Source organism: Trachypithecus francoisi, unplaced genomic scaffold, assembly GCF_009764315.1.
Source record: "Trachypithecus francoisi isolate TF-2019V2 unplaced genomic scaffold, Tfra_2.0 Lachesis_group18, whole genome shotgun sequence".
Taxonomy (NCBI): domain Eukaryota; kingdom Metazoa; phylum Chordata; class Mammalia; order Primates; family Cercopithecidae; genus Trachypithecus; species Trachypithecus francoisi.
The window spans coordinates 56,455,753-56,478,050 of NW_022681463.1; the positions used below are offsets into that span (position 1 = coordinate 56,455,753).

A 22,298-nucleotide genomic window follows, 5' to 3' on the forward strand; every position below is an offset into this window, starting at 1 on the left:
TGTGTATATACATGTATGTTTATACACACATATACATATGTATAAACATACATGTGTGTATATACATCCATGCATATGTATATGTATTCACGTATATATACATACTTGCATGTGTATGTGCTTACATTTATACATGCATACATATGTGCATTGTGTACACATGCATACGTAAGTGTATATACGTATGTGTATACATATATGAATATGAAACATATGAATGTATGTGATCTCTAGAATAGGATTTCATATTAACTTCAAGCCGATTTTTAAAACACCTGTATAAAAATAAATCAACCAAGATATTTTTAAATAAAAGTAATTTCTACAGTAAGAGCCAAACATGTTTAAATCCATAGTAGGGGGCGGAGCAAGATGGCCGAATAGGAACAGCTCCAGTCTCCAACTCCCAGCACGAGTAACACAGAAGACCGGTGATTTCTGCATTTTCAACTGAGGTACTGGGGTCATCTCTCTAGGGAGTGCCGGACAATCGGTGCTGGTCAGCTGCTGCAGCCTGACCAGCGTGAGCTGAAGCAGGGCGAGGCATCGCCTCACCTGGAAGCGCAAGGGGGAAGGAAATCCGTTTTCCTAGCCAGGGGAACTGAGACACATAACACCTGGAAAATCGCGTAACTCCCACCCCAATACTGCGCTTTAAGGAAACAGGCACACCAGGAGAATATATCCCACACCTGGCGGGAGGGTCCCACGCCCACGGAGCCTCCCTCACTGCTAACACAGCCCTCTGCGGCGATCTATCCGCAAGGCAGCAGCGAGGCTGCGGGAGGGGCGCCCGCCATTGCTGAGGCTTAAGTAGGTAAACAAAGCCGCTGGGAAGCTCGAACTGGGTGGAGCTCACAGCAGCTCAAGGAACCTGCCTGTCTCTGTAGACTCCACCTCTGGGGACAGCCACAGCTGAGGTCCAATAGGGAAAGCAGCGGGGGCGGTGCAGAGGCGAACGACTCTGTCTGACAGCTTTGGGGAGAGCCGTGGATCTCCCAACGCGGAGGTTGAGATCCAAGAACGGACAGACTGCCTGCTCAGGTGGGTCCCTGACCCCTGAGTAGCCTAGCTGGGAGACATCCCCCACTAGGGGCAGTCTGACACCCCACACCTCACAGGGTGGAGTCATCCCTGAGAGGAAACTTCCAAAGGAAGAATCAGACAGGTACACTCGCTGCTCAGCAATATTCTATCTTTGGCAACCTCTGCTGCTGATACCCAGGCAAACAGGGTCTGGAGTGGACCTCAAGCAATCTCCAACAGACCAACAGACAGTCCTTCTGACTGTCAGACGGAAAACTATCAAACAGGAAGGACACCTATACCAAAACCCCATCAGTACGTCACCATCATCAAAGACCAGAGACAGATAAAACCACAAAGATGGGGAAAAAGCAGGGCAGAAAAGCTGGAAATTCAAAAAATAAGAGCGCATCTCCCCCTGCAAAGGAGCGCAGCCCATCGCCAGCAACGGATCAAAGCTGGTCAGAGAATGACTTTGACGAGATGAGAGAAGAAGGCTTCAGTCCATCAAACTTCTCAGAGCTAAAGGAGGAATTACGTACCCAGCGCAAAGAAACTAAAAATCTTGAAAAAAAAGTGGAAGAATTGACAGCTAGACTAATTAATGCAGAGAAGATCATAATGAAATGACAGAGATGAAAACCATGACACGAGAAATACGTGACAAATGCACAAGCTTCAGTAACCGACTCGATCAACGGAAGAAAGAGTATCAGCGATTGAGGATCAAATGAATGAAATGAAGCGAGAAGAGAAACCAAAAGAAAAAAGAAGAAAAAGAAATGAACAAAGCCTGCAAGAAGTATGGGATTATGTAAAAAGACCAAATCTACGTCTGATTGGGGTGCCTGAAAGTGAGGGGGAAAATGGAACCAAGTTGGAAAACACTCTTCAGGATATCATCCAGGAGAACTTCCCCAACCTAGTAGGGCAGGCCAACATTCAAATTCAGGAAATACAGAGAACGCCACAAAGATACTCCTCCAGAAGAGCAACTCCAAGACACATAATTGCCAGATTCACCAAAGTTGAAATGAAGGAAAAAATCTTAAGGGCAGCCAGAGAGAAAGGTCGGGTTACCCACAAAGGGAAGCCCATCAGACTAACAGCAGATCTCTTGGCAGAAACTCTACAAGCCAGAAGAGAGTGGGGGCCAATATTCAACGTTCTTAAAGAAAAGAATTTTCAACCCAGAATTCATATCCAGCCAAACTAAGTTTCATCAGTGAAGGAGAAATAAAATCCTTTACAGATAAGCAAATGCTTAGAGATTTTGTCACCACCAGGCCTGCCTTACAAGAGACCCTGAAGGAAGCCCTAAACATGGAAAGGAACAACCGGTACCAGCCATTGCAAAAACATGCCAAAATGTAAAGACCATCGAGGCTAGGAAGAAACTGCATCAACTAATGAGCAAAATAACCAGTTAATATCATAATGACAGGATCAAGTTCACACATAACAATATTAACCTTAAATGTCAATGGACTAAATGCTCCAATTAAAAGACACAGACTGGCAAACTGGATAAAGAGTCAAGACCCATCAGTCTGCTGTATTCAGGAGACCCATCTCACATGCAGAGACATACATAGGCTCAAAATAAAGGGATGGAGGAAGATCTACCAAGCAAATGGAGAACAAAAAAAAGCAGGGGTTGCAATCCTAGTCTCTGATAAAACAGACTTTAAACCATCAAAGATCAAAAGAGACAAAGAAGGCCATTACATAATGGTAAAGGGATCAATTCAACAGGAAGAGCTAACTCTCCTAAATATATATGCACCCAATACAGGAGCACCCAGATTCATAAAGCAAGTCCTTAGAGACCTACAAAGAGACTTAGACTCCCATACAATAATAATGGGAGATTTCAACACTCCACTGTCAACATTAGACAGATCAACGAGACAGAAAGTTAACAAGGATATCCAGGAATTGAACTCATCTCTGCACCAAGCGGACCTAATAGACATCTATAGAACTCTCCACCCCAAATCAACAGAATATACATTCTTCTCAGCACCACATCGCACTTATTCCAAAATTGACCACATAATTGGAAGTAAAGCACTCCTCAGCAAATGTACAAGAACAGAAATTATAACAAACTGTCTCTCAGACCACAGTGCAATCAAACTAGAACTCAGGACTAAGAAACTCAATCAAAACCGCTCAACTACATGGAAACTGAATAACCTGCTCCTGAATGACTACTGGGTACATAACGAAATGAAAGCAGAAATAAAGATGTTCTTTGAAACCAATGAAAACAAAGATACAACATACCAGAATCTCTGGGACACATTTAAAGCAGTGTGTAGAAGGAAATTTATAGCACTAAATGCCCACAAGAGAAAGCAGGAAAGATCTAAAATTGACACTCTAACATCACAATTAAAAGAACTAGAGAGGCAAGAGCAAACACATTCAAAAGCTAGCAGAAGGCAAGAAATAACTAAGATCAGAGCAGAACTGAAGGAGATAGAGTCACAAAAAACCCTCCAAAAAATCAATGAATCCAGGAGTTGGTTTTTTGAAAAGATCAACAAAATTGACAGACCGCTAGCAAGACTAATAAAGAAGAAAAGAGAGAGGAATCAAATAGACGCAATAAAAAATGATAAAGGGGATATCACCACCGACCCCACAGAAATACAAACTACCATCAGAGAATACTATAAATGCCTCTACGCAAATCGACTAGAAAATCTAGAAGAAATGGATAATTTCCTGGACACTTACACTCTCCCAAGACTGAACCAGGAAGAAGTTGAATCCCTGAATAGACCAATAACAGGCTCTGAAATTGAGGCAACAATTAATAGCCTACCCACCAAAAAAAGTCCAGGACCAGATGGATTCACAGCTGAATTCTACCAGAGGTACAAGGAGGAGCTGGTACCATTCCTTCTGAAACTATTCCAATCAATAGAAAAAGAGGGAATCCTCCCTAACTCATTTTATGAGGCCAACATCATCCTGATACCAAAGCCTGGCAGAGACACAACAAAAAAAGAGAATTTTAGACCAATATTCCTGATGAACATCGATGCAAAAATTCTCAATAAAATACTGGCAAACCGATTCAGCAGCATATCAAAAAGCTTATCCACCATGATCAAGTGGGCTTCATCCCTGGGATGCAAGGCTGGTTCAACATTCGCAAATCAATAAATGTAATCCAGCATATAAACAGAACCAAAGACAAGAACCACATGATTATCTCAATAGATGCAGAAAAGGCTTTTGACAAAATTCAACAGCCCTTTATGCTAAAAACGCTCAATAAATTCGGTATTGATGGAACGTACCTCAAAATAATAAGAGCTATTTACGACAAACCCACAGCTAATATCATACTGAATGGGCAAAAACTGGAAAAATTTCCTTTGAAAACTGGCACAAGACAGGGATGCCCTCTCTCACCACTCCTATTCAACATAGTGTTGGAAGTTCTGGCTAGGGCCATCAGGCAAGAGAAAGAAATCAAGGGTATCCAGTTAGGAAAAGAAGAAGTCAAATTGTCCTGTTTGCAGATGACATGATTGTATATTTAGAAAACCCCATTGTCTCAGCCCAAAATCTCCTTAAGCTGATAAGCAACTTCAGCAAAGTCTCAGGATACAAAATTAATGTGCAAAAATCACAAGCATTCTTATACACCAGTAACAGACAAGCAGAGAGCCAAGTCAGGAATGAACTTCCATTCACAATTGCTTCAAAGAGAATAAAATACCTAGGAATCCAGCTTACAAGGGATGTAAAGGACCTCTTCAAGGAGAACTACAAACCACTGCTCAGTGAAATCAAAGAGGACACAAACAAATGGAAGAACATACCATGCTCATGGATAGGAAGAATCAATATCGTGAAAATGGCCATACTGCCCAAGGTTATTTATAGATTCAATGCCATCCCCATCAAGCTACCAATGACTTTCTTCACAGAATTGGAAAAAACTGCTTTAAAGTTCATATGGAACCAAAAAAGAGCCCGCATTGCCAAGACAATCCTAGGTCAAAAGGACAAAGCTGGAGGCGTCACGCTACCTGACTTCAAACTATACTACAAGGCTACAGTAACCAAAACAGCATGGTACTGGTACCACAACAGAGAAATAGACCAATGGAACAGAACAGAGTCCTCAGAAATAATACCACACATCTACAGCCATCTGATCTTTGACAAACCTGACAAAAACAAGAAATGGGGAAAGGATTCCCTATTTAATAAATGGTGCTGGGAAAATTGGCTAGCCACAAGTAGAAAGCTGAAACTGGATCCTTTCCTTACCCCTTATACGAAAATTAATTCAAGATGGATTAGAGACTTAAATGTTAGACCTAATACCATAAAAACCCTAGAAGAAAATCTAGGTAGTACCATTCAGGACATAGGCATGGGCAAGGACTTCATGTCTAAAACACCAAAAGCAACGGCAGCAAAAGCCAAAATTGACAAATGGGATCTCATTAAACTAAAGAGCTTTTGCACAGCAAAAGAAACTACCATCAGAGTGAACAGGCAACCTACAGAATGGGAGAAAATTTTTGCAACCTACTCATCTGACAAAGGGCTAATATCCAGAATCTACAAAGAACTCAAACAAATATACAAGAAAAAAACAAACAACCCCATCAAAAAGTGGGAAAGGATATGAACAGACATTTCTCAAAAGAAGACATCCATACAGCCAACAGACACATGAAAAAATGCTCGTCATCACTCGCCATCAGAGAAATGCAAATCAAAACCACAATGAGATACCATCTCACACCAGTTAGAATGGCAATCATTAAGAAGTCAGGAAACAATAGATGTTGGAGAGGATGTGGAGAAATAGGAACACTTTTACACTGTTGGTGGGATTGTAAACTAGTTCAACCATTATGGAAAACAGTATGGCGATTCCTCAAGGATCTAGAACTAGATGTACCATATGACCCAGCCATCCCACTACTGGGTATATACCCAAAGGATTATAAATTACTCTACTACAAAGACACATGCACACGTATGTTTATTGCGGCACTATTCACAATAGCAAAGACTTGGAATCAACCCAAATGTCCATCTGTGACAGACTGGATTAAGAAAATGTGGCACATATACACCATGGAATACTATGCAGCCATCAAAAAGGATGAGTTTGCGTCCTTTGTAGGGACATGGATGCAGCTGGAAACCATCATTCTTAGCAAACTATCACAAGAAGAGAAAACCAAACACCGCATGTTCTCACTCATAGGTGGGAACTGAACAATGAGATCACTTGGACTCGGGAAGGGGAACATCACACACTGGGGCCTATCAGGGGGAGGGGGGAGGAGGGAGGGATTGCATTGGGGAGTTATACATGATATAAACGTTATGCACATGTACCCTAGAACTTAAAGTATAATAAAAAATAAAAATAAAAAAAAAAAAATAAAAAAAATAAATTAAAAAAATCCATAGTAAACTTAAATCTGCAGTAATAAAATGTAAATATACAGATCTATGGACTAACTAGAAATAAACTCAAGTACATATAGGAATTCTTTATATCAAAAAGGTGATGTTTTATAAGAATGGAGGAAAACAAATTACTCACTAAATGATGTTAAGATAACTGAATAGCCATAAAGAAAACTGCAATTGAATTATCTTACCCTTTTTACAACAAAATTGCAAATAACACAAAGGTTTAATTGCACAAAGAAAATACAGATACAGATGTCTTATAATCTCAGTGAAAAAAAAAACTTTTTCTTAACCTGACCCAAAAAAGAAAAACAGGCATTCATATAAGAATAGTAAATTCTTAAAAATTGTGGTTGAATTTAATTCATAGAAAAAAATACACTGTAACTAAAATGAAAAGACAAATGAAAAATTGGCCAAAACAAAATTATAACATATAGGTAAATTATTAATTTTCTTAATATTTTTAAATCAATAAGAAAATATTGCAAAAGATATGAACTATCACTAAAAAGACATAAAAGCTGCAATAAATTTACATATATGTAGACATTTTAACATTGTCAGGAGCTCAGCTCAGCTCCCAGATATCAGGGTAGCCAATGAAAAAAATAAGCCAAAATGAAAGTTACAGCGAAGCTTTCAATTACTTCCTGCAAAGAGACTAAGCCAGAGAAAACACTGTCTCCTCCTGCTCATTTCCTTCCATGGAACAGTGTCAGTAGAGGAAAGTGGATCAGCACAGAGGAAGCCCCAAGCAAAAGGCTCCTGCAGCTTTACAAACCCAGAGCTAAAGGAGCGTAATGATGAAATATGGAAAAGTACTGGGTATTGTAGTACTGCGTCAGAGTGGAGAAAAGTGTCTTCAAATCTCCCCATACCCCGCGTGCCCAAAAGGAGATATCAACAGAGACACGTGAGGAACGTCTCAGCGAAAGGCCCTAGATAAAAAGGCTTCTGAATGAAAGAGGCTGAGCTGGAAAGGCAGCTATGCTTAAGGGCATGGAACGCTGAGGGTTCCTGGGTCCTTAACTGCGAGTCCTCAGAGAGGCTGCAGTGCAGGGGCTGTGCACCAAGTCTGTGTGGGGAGGGTAGCTTCCTCCAGGAGGCCTGCCAGGCAAAGCCTTTTGAATTGCCTATGGTCAGGTCTGAAAAATCACACAAAGGTTTTTAAGCAGGAGCTGGACTCCTCAAACATCTGTTGTATTAAGAGAATAAAAAGTAAGACTATCAAATTCTGTTTTTACTTACAATTTAACAAAAATCAAAAAAGCTGAAAACCTGTGTGTGGTGTGAAATAGGGAAATGTATTTATATACTTTATTCATAGGTGTATAAATGGTACTTTTTGTTGTAAAAAATGATCTCATGTTAAGGAAATTTAAAAATGTCTATCAAAAGTAATAACACATATACCATTTATCCAAGCAATTTTAATTCTAAAAATTTGTCTTCATGTAATTTCACATGTGTGAAAATTATTTGTCTTCATGTACTCACATATGTGAAAATGATATTATCTGTATTACAGTTTATAATGGTGGAAGATAGAAACAATATAATAGTTATGAAGAGTAGTTAATTATGATTTATTTATATAACTGAGTAATAAATAGCCATCAAGAAACAGCCTTATGTGTACAACAGTCCCCACTTGTCCACAGTTTTGCTTTCTGCAGATTCAGCTACCCATAGCCAACCATGATCTGAAAACATTACATAGAAAGTTGCAGAAATAGAGGGCGGAGCAAGATGGCCGAATAGGAACAGCTCCAGTCTCCAACTCCCAGTGGGAGCGACACAGAAGACCGGTGATTTCTGCGTTTTCAACTGAGGTACTGGGGTCATCTCTCTAGGGAGTGCTGGACAATCGGTGCTGGTCAGCTGCTGCAGCCTGACCAGCGTGAGCTGAAGCAGGGCGAGGCATCGCCTCACCTGGAAGCGCAAGGGGGAAGGGAATCCCTTTTCCTAGCCAGGGGAACTGAGACACACAACACCTGGAAAATCGGGTAACTCCCACCCCAATACTGCGCTTTAAGGAAACAGGCACACCAGGAGAATATATCCCACACCTGGCCGGGAGGGTCCCACGCCCACGGAGCCTCCCTCACTGCTAACACAGCCGTCTGCGGCGATCTATCCGCAAGGCAGCAGCGAGGCTGGGGGAGGGGCGCCCGCCATTGCTGAGGCTTAAGTAGGTAAACAAAGCCGCTGGGAAGCTCAAACTGGGTGGAGCTCACAGCAGCTCAAGGAAGCCTGCCTGTCTCTGTAGACTCTACCTCTGCGGACAGCGCACAGCTGCAGTCCAACAGGGGAAAGAGCGGGGGCCGGTGCAGACGCGAACGACTCTGTCTGACAGCTTTGGGGAGAGCCGTGGATCTCCTAACGCAGAGGTTGAGATCTGAGAACGGACAGACTGCCTGCTCAGGTGGGTCCCTGACCCCTGAGTAGCCTAGATGGGAGACATCCCCCACTAGGGGCAGTCTGACACCCCACACCTCACAGGGTGGAGTCACCCCTGAGAGGAAACTTCCAAAGAAAGAATCAGACAGGTACACTCGCTGTTCAGCAATATTCTATCTTCGGCAACCTCTGCTGCTGATACCCAGGCAAACAGGGTCTGGAGTGGACCTCAAGCAATCTCCAACAGACCAACAGACAGTCCTTCTGACTGTCAGACGGAAAACTATCAAACAGGAAGGACACCTATACCAAAACCCCATCAGTACGTCACCATCATCAAAGACCAGAGACAGATAAAACACAAAGATGGGGAAGAAGCAGGGCAGAAAAGCTGGAAATTCAAAAAATAAGAGCGCATCTCCCCCTGCAAAGGAGCGCAGCCCATCGCCAGCAACGGATCAAAGCTGGTCAGAGAATGACTTTGACGAGATGAGAGAAGAAGGCTTCAGTCCATCAAACCTCTCAGAGCTAAAGGAGGAATTACGTACCCAGCGCAAAGAAACTAAAAATCTTGAAAAAAAGTGGAAGATTGACAGCTAGACTAATTAATGCAGAGAAGATCATAAACGAAATGACAGAGATGAAAACCATGACACGAGAAATACGTGACAAATGCACAAGCTTCAGTAACCGACTCGATCAACTGGAAGAAAGAGTATCAGCGATTGAGGATCAAATGAATGAAATGAAGCGAGAAGAGAAACCAAAAGAAAAAAGAAGAAAAAGAAATGAACAAAGCCTGCAAGAAGTATGGGATTATGTAAAAAGACCAAATCTACGTCTGATTGGGGTGCCTGAAAGTGAGGGGGAAAATGGAACCAAGTTGGAAAACACTCTTCAGGATATCATCCAGGAGAACTTCCCCAACCTAGTAGGGCAGGCCAACATTCAAATTCAGGAAATACAGAGAACGCCACAAAGATACTCCTCCAGAAGAGCAACTCCAAGACACATAATTGCCAGATTCACCAAAGTTGAAATGAAGGAAAAAATCTTAAGGGCAGCCAGAGAGAAAGGTCGGGTTACCCACAAAGGGAAGCCCATCAGACTAACAGCAGATCTCTGGCAGAAACTCTACAAGCCAGAAGAGAGTGGGGGCCAATATTCAACGTTCTTAAAGAAAAGAATTTTCAACCCAGAATTTCATATCCAGCCAAACTAAGCTTCATCAGTGAAGGAGAAATAAAATCCTTTACAGATAAGCAAATGCTTAGAGATTTTGTCACCACCAGGCCTGCCTTACAAGAGACCCTGAAGGAAGCCCTAAACATGGAAAGGAACAACCGGTACCAGCCATTGCAAAAACATGCCAAAATGTAAAGACCATCGAGGCTAGGAAGAAACTGCATCAACTAACGAGCAAAATAACCAGTTAATATCATAATGACAGGATCAAGTTCACACATAACAATATTAACCTTAAATGTAAATGGACTAAATGCTCCAATTAAAACACAGACTGGCAAACTGGATAAGAGTCAAGACCCATCAGTCTGCTGTATTCAGGAGACCCATCTCACATGCAGAGACATACATAGGCTCAAAATAAAGGGATGGAGGAAGATCTACCAAGCAAATGGAGAACAAAAAAAAGCAGGGGTTGCAATCCTAGTCTCTGATAAAACAGACTTTAAACCATCAAAGATCAAAAGAGACAAAGAAGGCCATTACATAATGGTAAAGGGATCAATTCAACAGGAAGAGCTAACTCTCCTAAATATATATGCACCCAATACAGGAGCACCCAGATTCATAAAGCAAGTCCTTAGAGACCTACAAAGAGACTTAGCCTCCCATACAATAATAATGGGAGACTTCAACACTCCACTGTCAACATTAGACAGATCAACGAGACAGAAAGTTAACAAGGATATCCAGGAATTGAACTCATCTCTGCACCAAGCGGACCTAATAGACATCTATAGAACTCTCCACCCCAAATCAACAGAATATACATTCTTCTCAGCACCACATCGCACTTATTCCAAAATTGACCACATAATTGGAAGTAAAGCACTCCTCAGCAAATGTACAAGAACAGAAATTATAACAAACTGTCTCTCAGACCACAGTGCAATCAAACTAGAACTCAGGACTAAGAAACTCAATCAAAACCGCTCAACTACATGGAAACTGAACAACCTGCTCCTGAATGACTACTGGGTACATAACGAAATGAAAGCAGAAATAAAGATGTTCTTTGAAACCAATGAGAACAAGATACAACATACCAGAATCTCTGGGACACATTTAAGCAGTGTGTAGAGGGAAATTTATAGCACTAAATGCCCACAAGAGAAAGCAGGACAGATCTAAAATTGACACTCTAACATCACAATTAAAAGAACTAGAGAGGCAAGAGCAAACACATTCAAAAGCTAGCAGAAGGCAAGAAATAACTAAGATCAGAGCAGAACTGAAGGAGATAGAGACACAAAAAACCCTCAAAAAATCAATGAATCCAGGAGTTGGTTTTTTGAAAAGATCAACAAAATTGACAGACCGCTAGCAAGACTAATAAAGAAGAAAAGAGAGAGGAATCAAATAGACGCAATAAAAAATGATAAAGGGGATATCACCACCGACCCCACAGAAATACAAACTACCATCAGAGAATACTATAAATGCCTCTACGCAAATCAACTAGAAAATCTAGAAGAAATGGATAATTTCCTGGACACTTACACTCTCCCAAGACTAAACCAGGAAGAAGTTGAATCCCTGAATAGACCAATAGCAGGCTCTGAAATTGAGGCAACATTAATAGCCTACCCACCAAAAAAAGTCCAGGACCAGATGGATTCACAGCTGAATTCTACCAGAGGTACAAGGAGGAGCTGGTACCATTCCTTCTGAAACTATTCCAATCAATAGAAAAAGAGGGAATCCTCCCTAACTCTTTTTATGAGGCCAACATCATCCTGATACCAAAGCCTGGCAGAGACACAACAAAAAAAGAGAATTTTAGACCAATATCCTTGATGAACATCAATGCAAAAATCCTCAATAAAATACTGGCAAACTGGATTCAGCAGCACATCAAAAAGCTTATCCACCATGATCAAGTGGGCTTCATCCCTGGGATGCAAGGCTGCTTCAACATTCGCAAATCAATAAACGTAATCCAGCATATAAACAGAACCAAGGACAAGAACCACATGATTATCTCAATAGATGCAGAAAAGGCTTTTGACAAAATTCAACAGCCCTTTATGCTAAAAACGCTCAATAAATTCGGTATTGATGGAATGCACCTCAAAATAATAAGAGCTATTTATGACAAACCCACAGCTAATATCATACTGAATGGGCAAAAACTGGAAAAATTCCCTTTGAAAACTGGCACAAGACAGGGATGCCCTCTCTCACCACTCCTATTCAACATAGTGTTGGAAGTTCTGGCTAGGGCAATCAGGCAAGAGAAAGAAATCAAGGGTATCCAGTTAGGAAAAGAAGAAGTCAAATTGTCCCTGTTTGCAGATGACATGATTGTATATTTAGAAAACCCCATTGTCTCAGCCCAAAATCTCCTTAAGCTGATAAGCAACTTCAGCAAAGTCTCAGGATACAAAATTAATGTGCAAAAATCACAAGCATTCTTATACACCAATAACAGACAAGCAGAGAGCCAAATCAGGAATGAACTTCCATTCACAATTGCTTCAAAGAGAATAAAATACCTAGGAATCCAGCTTACAAGGGATGTAAAGGACCTCTTCAAGGAGAACTACAAACCACTGCTCAGTGAAATCAAAGAGGACACAAACAAATGGAAGAACATACCATGCTCATGGATAGGAAGAATCAATATCGTGAAAATGGCCATACTGCCCAAGGTGATTTATAGATTCAATGCCATCCCCATCAAGCTACCAATGAGTTTCTTCACAGAATTGGAAAAAACGGCTTTAAAGTTCATATGGAACCAAAAAAGAGCCCGCATTGCCAAGACAATCCTAAGTCAAAAGGACAAAGCTGGAGGCATCACGCTACCTCACTTCAAACTATACTACAAGGCTACAGTAACCAAAACAGCATGGTACTGGTACCACAACAGAGATATAGACCAATGGAACAGAACAGAGTCCTCAGAAATAATACCACACATCTGCAGCCATCTGATCTTTGACAAACCTGAGACAAACAAGAAATGGGGAAAGGATTCCCTATTTAATAAATGGTGCTGGGAAAATTGGCTAGCCATAAGTAGAAAGCTGAAACTGGATCCTTTCCTTACCCCTTATACGAAAATTAATTCAAGATGGATTAGAGACTTAAATGTTAGACCTAAAACCATAAAAACACTAGAATAAAATCTAGGTAGTACCATTCAGGACATAGGCATGGGCAAGGACTTCATGTCTAAAACACCAAAAGCAACGGCAGCAAAAGCCAAAATTGACAAATGGGATCTCATTAAACTAAAGAGCTTTTGCACAGCTAAAGAAACTACCATCAGAGTGAACAGGCAATCTACAGAATGGGAGAAAATTTTTGCAACCTACTCATCTGACAAAGGGCTAATATCCAGAATCTACAAAGAACTCAAACAAATATACAAGAAAAAAACAAACAACCCCATCAAAAAGTGGGCAAAGGATATGAACAGACATTTCTCAAAAGAAGACATCCATACAGCCAACAGACACATGAAAAAATGCTCATCATCACTGGTCATCAGAGAAATGCAAATCAAAACCACAATGAGATACCATCTCACACCAGTTAGAATGGCAATCATTAAGAAGTCAGGAAACAACAGGTGTTGGAGAGGATGTGGAGAAATAGGAACACTTTTACACTGCTGGTGGGATTGTAAACTAGTTCAACCATTATGGAAAACAGTATGGCGATTCCTCAAGGATCTAGAACTAGATGTACCATATGACCCAGCCATCCCACTACTGGGTATATACCCAAAGGATTATAAATTACTCTACTACAAAGACACATGCACACGTATGTTTATTGCGGCACTATTCACAATAGCAAAGACTTGGAATCAACCAAATGTCCATCTGTGACAGACTGGATTAAGAAAATGTGGCACATATACACCATGGAATACTATGCAGCCAAAAAAAGGATGAGTTTGTGTCCTTTGTAGGGACATGGATGCAGCTGGAAACCATCATTCTTAGCAAACTATCACAAGAAGAGAAAACCAAACACGCATGTCTCACTCATAGGTGGGAACTGAACAATGAGATCACTTGGACTCGGGAAGGGGAACATCACACACTGGGGCCTATCATGGGGAGGGGGGAGGAGGGAGGGATTGCATTGGGGAGTTATACATGATATAAACGTCATGCACATGTACCCTAGAACTTAAAGTATAATAAAATAAAATAAAATAAAATAAATACATAAATAAATAAATAAATAAAAAATAAAGGGAAAAAAAAAAGATAGTTGCAGAAATAAACAATTCCTAATTCTTAAATCACAAAGCATTCTGAGAAGCATTGTGAAACGTTGCACAGTCCCTCTTCCGCCTGGGACATGAATCATCCCTTTGTCCAGAGTATCCACACTGTTAATGCTCCCTGACCACTAGTCACTTAGAAACCCTCTGAGCTATCAAATCAACTGTCTTGATATCGCAGTGTTTGTGTTCAAGTAAACCTTATTTTATGTAATAATGGCACCAAAGTGCAAGAGTAGGAATACCAGCTAAACGGATGTGCCGAAAAGAAGTCATAAAGTGCTTTCTTTCAGTAAAAACGGGAAAGCCCTCAACTTAATAAGAAAAAAAAAATCACATGCTGCAGTTCCAAGATACATGGTAAGAACAAATCTACGACATTGTGAAGAAAGAAAAAGAAATTTGTGCATAACACATACAGTATTCTGTACTATCTACGGTTTCAGGCTTCCACTGGGAGTCTTGGAACTTATCCCTAGTGGATAAGGAAGGTCAACTGTACTAGAATTGAACATCTCCACTAAATATTCTTAAGGCGAAAAGAAAGTGGAGCACAGTGCATTGTGTAAAGAAAGGATGTTGCAGAGTGTGGTTAAGCCCAGCTCTGGCAAGACTACTCAGGTTCACTTCCGGACTCTGCCACTTTCAAGTAGATCTTTAGCAAATAAATTTTTTGGCTATTCAGTTTACTCACCTGTAAAGTGAGTATCATAGCAGTCTCTGGTCATAGAGCTGCTGTAAAAATTAAATAAGCCTGCTAGTTGTCTTCTTCCTGGCATACCCTTGACCACATTTGCCAGCCTTCCTTATGGGAAGATATGGCGTGTGAATGAATTCTAGCCAATGACTGGCAAGCCAGGCCCATAAAAGCCTCTCAGTTGCCATCTTCTATGCTATTTCTTTTTCCAGCTAGATACTGATGCCCAGAGTGGTCTTGGAAGCCACATCCCGAGGATGGCAAGGCCCCCATCAGTCAGTGCACTCAAATGACTCACTGGGGGGCCAGAGCACCCCCTCACCACACACACATATTGCTGATTTAGATCACCTTCTTCTGAGTTTGAATAATACCACCTTTTAGGGTCAATTGTTAGAGCAGTTAGTGTTACCTTAAATAATAGGGTAGGGTAAGTGCTTAAGCGGTTGCTGCCATTATCACAATTATTACCATTTTGATGTTAGTTCATAATACATCTCTAAAAGTTACATAAGAAATTAATAATAGTGTTTGCCTGTGGCAGAGGGGATTGTGAGGTCTCTTGCACCCTTCAAATTTTTGGCACTTGCATGGTCTGTATGCATGTATTGTGCCTGTAGTAGGCAGGCTAGGCTATACTATATTGGGATCAATCCTGAAATTCCAGTGCCTTAATATAACAGAGGCTATTTCTCATTGACATCAGCGTCTGATGGAGGCCAGGAGGTTCTGCTGCCTGTGACTCCTCCACAAGGTGACTCAAGGATCCAGATAGCTTCCATTCGCCAACTCCTTTATTTACTGCAGTACCAGTCGGAGAGAGAGATGGAAAATGCACATCTTCTCTTTGTTTTTATTGTTTACAATTTATTCGAACTTTTATTTTAGATACAGAGGGTACATGTACAGATTTGTTAGATGGGAATATTACATAATGCTGAGGTTTGGAGTATGAATCCCATCACTCAAGTAGTAAGCATAGTATCTGATATGTAGTTTTTTGACCCATCCCCCACTGCAACCTTTAGTAGTCCACGGTGTCAATTGTTCCCACATTTATGTCCATGTGTGCTCAGTGATTAGCTCCCACTTATAAGTGAGAACGTCCAGTGTTTGGTTTTCTGTTCCTGCAATACTATCTCACACAGTCAGAATGGCTGTTAATAAAAAGTCAAAAAACAACAGATGCTGATGAGGCTATGGAGAAAAGGGAATTCTTAAACACATCCTCTCCTAATTGCCATCGCTGCTCACAATTCAGAGACATAATCCCACTGAGATCTTGGAAATATAATTCATCCATGTGCTCTAGGAAGTTAAATGACTTGATGAACCCATACCTGTGCTTCTCCATGATGTCCTGAGAACTCTGACACTCCTGAAGAAACAGGCTGAGGGTGCTTTCTTGGTCATTTGCCATATTACAATGATTCCTTTAACCGTAAGCATGCAGATTAGAATCTATCTCTAGAAAAGCTTGATATTGCAAGGCTTAGGCCATTCCAGACCCACTACATAATTGATAGAAGATACAACAAATAAAAACAATTAGAGCTTGTCAATTCTTTCATCTTGATATCTTACACTGTGTCAGAAGAACTTTTTGTGGGCTTTCTGCTTTAATATTTGTATTCAAGAGTTAAGGAACCTCACCTCTCAGCGCTCCAAATGAGAAAGTTAAAGCTTCAATCAGTCGTTTTTACTGGCAATTTTCTCACGTATAAAAAAGGAAGGCAGGTCACCTCAAGGGAGAAGCAGTGACCAAGTTATTTTGAAAGCACTTACCCATGGATATGCCTCTTTTTGCCTGACTCTCTCAGGACTTTGAAAATCAGAGAGGTCAGGAATCTCTGCTTGGACAGAAACTTCACTGGGGCTATTAATAAGGTTATTATCAATTGATTTATTAATATTATCTTTAAAGAAAAGGTCTTCGGCTAAAAAATTATTGATGTTTCTCTTATTTGCTAACTTTTTTAAAAAACCACTTATTAATTTGGGTCCTGTCAATAAAGGGGGTGGGGCAGTATTCTGATCTTTATATGAATTCGTATAAAATAATGTATTAACTATTTTTAAAAATTAACTTCTATTTTTAAAAATGAATGCATCAGACCAAAAACTAAATGTCAGTATTGATGGTTAGATCCTACTTCACTCTCTCTACCTCCAGACAGGCTATTTACTGTTTTCCTCTCCCACAGTCCCCTGCCCCCCTACAGTAGACAAGACCAGGTGACTCGTTCTTGCCAAAGGGCTGTGAGCAGAAGCAAAGTGTGTCATTTTCAGACCAAAGCATTTGGGAGCCAGTGCCCAGCTCTCTTTTTTCCTGCCATGGTGACCTGGAAGCCTCCTGTTTTCCATGGCAGAGCTACAAGCTGCCAGAGGCCTGAAACTTGCAGTTGCCATTTAGAAAGAGCTGCTGTTGAGAGTCACCACTGGATCTGGAGAGTCACCACTGGACCATTCTACATGACTGAGAAATAATCTTTATGTGTTAAGACACTGAAATTTAGAGGTTGGTTTGTTACCAAACACAGCCTAGCCTAAACAGACTAAACTACTTCCAATTCTCTAATACATCTAAAGGACCTATTCCAATGTAATTCAATCAACAATACATGTTAAATAGCTACAATATGTAAACATAATAGGTAGATAGAGAACAAGTATTTGCTTGCATAAAATAGGTACTCCATAGAAGAACTAAAAGTCAGACATGGGTAGAATAAAAAAAATAAAGCATTGTCTCTCCAGAATTATTTCCCAAGCTAGTTTGAAGACACCTTTATTTTACTTCAGCAAATGCCTACTGAATGTCTATTAAGTACAAAGCATCTGCTGGGCAGAAAGCTGCAAAGATGGATAAGAAAATCCTTGATCTTGAAAGGTCTGTCAGGCCAGTGAAGAAGACAGACAAGCTCACAGGTGATTATAGGACCCTGTGTAGGGTCAAGGCAGAAGAAAGTGTGAGTTGCCATGGAAGCACAGAGGGCTACATGGCTCAGACTAGGAGAATCATGGAAGGCTTCTTCATGGAAGTAATTCCTAAGACGCAATAGCTAGATTGATTCCCGTTCTTTTCTTTTTACAGAGGAAGACAGCTATCAAATCTAGATGCTGCTCTGCTATTCAGATGGAATTTTATATGTATAAAGTAGTTGGCTCTTAAAGAAAATAAAAGCAAAATAGAATTTCAGTTTGCTTTAGGCAAACAAAGATAGACATAAAACTCAATTCTTGCCATGAATCGCAAACCATTGAGAGTCCCACCCTTCATATGCATTTGCCCGAAATATAATCTTCCTCTGCACATTCATATAATAAGCTTCTAAAGCACATGTGTATCTTCCATATTTCTGTTCCTTTCTATAAGTTATATGTCCATATTAACATGGCTTAGAATGCCAGTTGTATTTGGAATGTATGGGCCAACAATTTAGTAAACTAGTCAAGAATTTGGATTTTGAAACCAGCTTTCCAAATCCTGGCTCTGGCCATAACTAGCTGATTGATCACAGACAGATTACTAAACTCAGAATGCATTTGTTTCTTCAGCAGTGGAGATGAGATGAATGGAACCTACCTCAAAGAACTGTTATGAGAATTAAATGAATTTATATATATACATACATATATATACACATATATACACACACACACACATACACACATATATATAAAATCAACCTAGAATAGTAAATGTTTGATGAATCAGCTAATAATATCAATAATCAGAGTTTTGTTAACTTTGTAGAAATATTTTCATTTGGAATTTATAATTCTGTCCTAAAATATGATACTTAATTTTGCATGGAAACAGAGCAATATGTTTGATAAATTATGACTTTAAAGACAGTGGTTATTTAATAATATTAATAAACTAAAAAACAATTCCCCAGCAGATTCATGAAAGAAGGCATTATGAATGGAGGTAAGTAGCTGTGGTACTGAAAAAAGGCACTCCACTGAGTGCCCCAGTGTCCCCTTTGTAAAAGAGATTGTCTATTTTGCCTATTTAAACAAAAGTTTTATTGAGAAGAATATGAATATTAAAATTTCATGTCTCTGTGAGGTGCCATTAGAACATGGTCTTTTATCCCTCAATAAGAAACATTGACTGAAAAACCCTAAGGTTAGGAAGTCATGTGAAGCAGTCTCCTCACTCTAGTCAAATTCATCTTAATTGTTTTATTTTACAGATAATACAACTGAATTCCAGAAATATTAGTGTTAACGAAAATTAAGAGTTGTAGCAAGGATTAGGACTCAAAATTCCTGACTGCTGGTAAAATAGCCTTACTGGGCTTTAACTTCAACCATACAGTGCTTAGTATTACAAAGTGTAACATCCCACTATTTTCTAAACTGAAAATAGATCAGTTGAGCGACTATAATCCTTGAAATCAATAAATTTTAAACATTGTTCTGGTCCTGATTTGCTCTATTCTAACCTCCAAGTCATTTATCATGTTAGGATTTCTCACACTCTAACAATAAAAAAATCAAAGCACTTTAATCCTACCTACTTCTTGGGAAGGCAATAATAATTGTCAAGTTATTTGAAATGGCAAGTACAAGGAAAAAAAATCTGATTCAATGTTCTCTTCCTATTTCAATATCAAAGCCCAGTGCTGCAAGTTAAGGATAGAATGAAATCACTTGAAATCAAATGGTTGATAAAATTTCCCAAAGCTCAGCTGAATCTCATTATATCAGATCCTTTAGTTACTAGGGTATGCAACTATTACACAAAAAGATTACACTGTCTGTTCAGAAGTAGGTTGACATTCTTCCCTTCACTCTGCGTTACCTCATATCCTTGATTTTTAACATTGTTCCAAACCTCCTTAGATTCCATGGTGTGTGTGTGTGTGTGTGTGTGTGTGTTTGTATGGAATGCTCAAAGTGTGAGCTCACAGAATATGAAAAACTCACTCTTCTTTACATAGTGGGAATGCTGTTTCCTTAGTCTTTTGTAAATATATTTTTTTTCAAAAAGTTCTTTTGTGCTTCACTTAAACAGAAATAAAAATCTGACATCAGGATTGTGGGTGATAATGGGAGGTAAGTGATATAAGCATATTAAAGCAAAGTCCTTCATTTAAAGAACTGATCCACCCACTTCTTAAGTGTTTCTTGCTATTCACTGCAGAATCTGGAGGACTTACACACAGTACTTCTCTAGGTACCAACCACAAAGCTTCCATGAATTTATTGGAATTTTATCTTTTACCCTGGCCCTAATGAAACAGCACCCAGCTATCAAATGTAAAAATATAGAAGCCAACACCATCAACCTCAGGTTTCAAGAGCTCCACATTTTTATTTATGTCTAATTCATCTCTGAAATATAGAATCAATAATGGAATTAATCCATTACTCCAAACATATCCAGAATAAGCTGGGTGGGGGGACTGACACTACAGCAGCGAACAGTTTAGGATTCATATAAAAGCTCTTTAATTTGACAAACAGACACACCTTGCTTTTCATACTCCAGATAATTCAGAGCTGTGGGAGCACACAAAATAGAAGTTGGAAGTTTATAAAAAGAGATGCTGAACAGGAGACTGTGCACATTGTAAGAGTAAAAGCTTGAAAAATGTGAATGCCTATAAATAAATTTAAACTTTAATCTGCTGAATATTTTGAGCAAGAGATCAACATAATAAGGTATGTGTTTTAGGAGCAGATTATGCATTGGAGTCAGAAAGATTAGTCAGGAAGCTAATATACGAATTTGGGAGAAGTTAATGAAGCCTGAGTCAGATCAATGACAGTGACCAGAAAGGATTAATTCCAGAGATAGTCAAGAGGTATATTTGAGAGAGTGAGAGTTAGAGGGCAGATGGAAGACTCTCAAATTCCCAGAAATTTGATTTCAATTTACTATCAGACCAGGCAATTTGCTGGAGACACATTATTCAGAGAGAGAATTGCATGATAAGAATAAGGAAGGAAAATTGGGTCCTTCTTTCCAACATAGTGGATTAGACATTTTTAGCATGCCTCTACCATTTGGAAATAGCAAAATAGTGCATAAAAATCAAATCTATGAGCTTTAATTTTAAAAGGAAAATGGGAATCTACCACAACCATGAAGGACACCTTAGATCCTGCAGCAGAAAACAACGGCACATAGCCCCTGTGATGGCAACTAGCTGATAGGAGTGAAGCTCCAGTATGTAAGGAAGGCAGAGAGCCTCCCTCTGTGACTCACCTTTCCACTGAGGATCTGAGCAGCCCAGGCTGAGGGAGAGCACTTTGTTTCTCCCAAGCCCTGGCGCTAACTTGTGGAGAGGCTTGGAGATGCTTTGAGGGAAAGACACCAGGAATAGCTGCAGGCATTTTCCCAGACCTGGAACACTGCATTAAAAATGTAGGATGCCATTTTTAATCTGGGCACATACAAAGACTGCCATTCTTTGGTAACCTGGCAGTGTGGCTGCAGGAGCATTTTAGTCTTGGGCCAGAGATTGGAGCATCTACTCCAGAGCAAGGTAGGGACCTCCACAGTCAGATCTGTGGAAAGCGCCTGAGCAGTAGCTACTGGAACTGTGTTCTCAACCATTGTAGGCCTGGAGCAGAAGCAGAGCTGCTACAGCTGCAGTTTCTCCTGGATGACAAGACTTACAGCCAGGACCAGCTTAGCAACCTGGAACTGATCTTCACATGTCATTGCTGGGTGCCCCAGTCTGCTCCTCTGAGATTGTGTAGCAGGGTTATCTTTTCTTCACCCTCAGGCAGAAAACCAGGTAGAGGACCTGCTTGCCCAGACCAGCAGCCTGAACCATACCACCCTTCATGGACATAGACCAGGGTGCAGCAGGGCTCTTATTCTCCATGCCCAGGCAGATCTCCAGGAATTCAAAGCACCCTCTTACCTGGATCAGCAACCTGAGCCACCCGACCCTTCCTGTGCATAGATCATGGCGCACTGGGACCGTCTCTGCTCCACACGGAGGCAGATCGCCAGGCATGTGGAACAACCACTCACATGAAATAGCGGCCTGAATCACCCTATCCCTCCTGTACAGAGATCCTTTATAGGGGGCACCCCTCCATTTCATGCCAGGCAGATAGATCTCCAGGCATTCAAAGCACCCACCCACCTGGATCAGCAACCTGAGCTTCCCCACCCTTTCTGGGCATAGATTGTAGTGCATATATCCCTCTCTGCTCCACACCAGGGGAGATCTCCAAGCATTCAAAGTA

The 22,298-nt window shown here is 40.4% G+C and overlaps 1 long non-coding RNA gene across 1 annotated transcript in view; it reads right to left on the minus strand.

The window, feature by feature from the left end:
* LOC117063436 overlaps positions 1–21,393 on the minus strand; it is a 35,694-nt gene extending 14,301 nt beyond the window's left edge. The window contains exon 1 of the long non-coding RNA XR_004428927.1: positions 21,304–21,393. This is a non-coding gene — a long non-coding RNA (uncharacterized LOC117063436). The remainder of the gene's footprint in view (positions 1–21,303) is intronic.
* Between the last annotated feature and the right edge of the window lie 905 nt (positions 21,394–22,298).